A 2,087-nucleotide genomic window follows, 5' to 3' on the forward strand; every position below is an offset into this window, starting at 1 on the left:
CAGTCTTGTGACTTTTTCAACTTAGAATTAAGTATAAAAAAGAATTAAATTGTGGAAAAATTAAATGAAATGTTTCTTTAAAATATTTCCACAGATTTCAAATACATGGGAAATTTTCCTTTTTTCTGTCTCTTTCTCTTTTGCTTTTGTGAAAGCTCGGTAGGCAGGTAGTAGGAGATCTGAAGGAATATTTAATATGAGTGAAGTGGGTTCTTGGTTTTGATTGTTTTAGCAGCAGTAGCTGAAGAAGGAGATTGTGAAGAAGAAGAAGAAGAAGAAGAAGAAGAGGAGGAGGAGAAGAAGAAGAAGAAGAGACAGAATAAGAAAAGTACAAGAGTGGTATGACAGTAGTAGGTTGTTGGTGAAGTGCTCTTAAATGGTCAAGTGCCCTAAAAGTGACCTGTTGTGGTTATAGTAGTAGTAATTGGAATTGTTCTGTTCTGAATATATCATTTGTAATATTTGTAAGGCGGCAAGCTGGCAGAAATGTTAGCATGCCAGGTGAAATACTTAGCAGTACTTCGTCTATCTTTATGTTCTGAGTTCAAATTCCGCCGAGGTTGACTTTGCCTTTCATCCTTTCAGGGTCGATAAATTAAGTACCAGTTGTGTACTTGGTTTGATCTAATTGACTGGCCCCCTCTCCCAAAATTTCAGGCCTTGTGCCTAGAGTAGAAAAGAATATTTGCATGGTTATTATTTTAAGGCCCTTGTAGTAGTGTCATTTGTGGTGGAGGCATTCAAAAGGGGTTTATATTTTCCAATAAAATATGACTCTTTGCTAATGTTCTGATTATAGGTTCATTGTCCCTGAATTTATACAGGGGAAAAATGTCAATGTGTTTGCTGAATGCTATTTTCCTGTATTCCCAAATTTTAATCTGGGATCTATGTAGTGGCATCCTTTGGTGTAGACTGTTTTTGGTTTGGCCTATGTATTGCTCTCAACACCCTGAGCAAGTTAATGCATATATTAGGTTTTCTGAAGCACATGCAAGGTTGTTTTTCACTGTAAAACGTTGACCCTGTTTGAAGGAGAACTCTGATTCCTCAATTAGGTTGATGCATATACCACAGTTTGGTCTTCTGCATTTTTTTACTGATGGCTTCAATGTTGTTGCTGAGTGTACTTGGGCTTGTGTTAGGAGACTTTTCATAGATTTGGGTTGTCTTTTGCTCTTTATTATGGTGTGCGTTTGGAGGATTAAATTCATTCTGTGGTCACTTTTTTGCCAAGGAATGTTCTGGAGGATGGTGTTGAAGGTTTCATTGTTAAGGGGGCTGCATGTGGAGATGTATAGTAGGGCTTTTGGTTGTAAATCTTTCTTTAGTTTGGGATGTCTGTGTTTGTGGATGTTGAGTTGTAGGGCATGTTGAAAGCCTATATCAATTAGTGATGGTGGATAGTTCTTGGTGATGAGTGTATCCTTTAGTTCATGTAGTTGTGTGTCCCTGGTGTTTGTATTAGAAACTATAGTACAAATCCTTTTTGCCAGGTTGAAGGGGATATTCATTCTAGTGTGTCTAGGGTAGCATGAGTTGAACGGTAGATATTGCTTGGAGTCCGTGGGCTTATAGTATATATCTGTTTCTATTTAGTTGTTGGATTTCTTAATGAGGATGTCGAGGAATGGAAGTTGTTGATGGCTATATTCCATCATAAATTAAATATCTATGTCAAGTCCATTTATAAGTACTTAAAATTCTTTAAGTCTCTCTATAGTTGCATGCCAAAGAATGGAGCAGTCATCCAGATACCTCTTCCAGTTATCTATGTAGCGGTAGAATGGGTTGCCATATTTTTCTAGCACTTTACGATAAAGACTGATTTCTAGATATCCCATGATTAGGTTAGCATAGGAGGGGGATCCATTGCAGTCCCCAATTTTTGTCGATAGAAGTTGTCTTTGAAGACAAAGAAGTTATTCTCCAAGATAAATTTTACCTATTCTATTACGAATTCTTTCTTGATGCGGTGTGGGAGTTCACTGGAGTAATTCTTTAGCCAGAATTATATACATATATATACATACATATATATATCATATATATATATATATATATATATATATATATATATATATATA

At 36.1% G+C, this 2,087-nt stretch overlaps 1 protein-coding gene across 6 annotated transcripts in view; it reads right to left on the reverse strand.

The window, feature by feature from the left end:
• The window catches only part of LOC106868434 (inversin), a 385,976-nt gene that overhangs the window by 88,819 nt on the left and 295,070 nt on the right, over window positions 1-2,087 (reverse strand). The gene's annotated exons all lie outside the window — the stretch shown is intronic.

This window comes from Octopus bimaculoides, chromosome 1, assembly GCF_001194135.2.
Source record: "Octopus bimaculoides isolate UCB-OBI-ISO-001 chromosome 1, ASM119413v2, whole genome shotgun sequence".
Taxonomy (NCBI): Eukaryota; Metazoa; Mollusca; class Cephalopoda; order Octopoda; family Octopodidae; genus Octopus; species Octopus bimaculoides.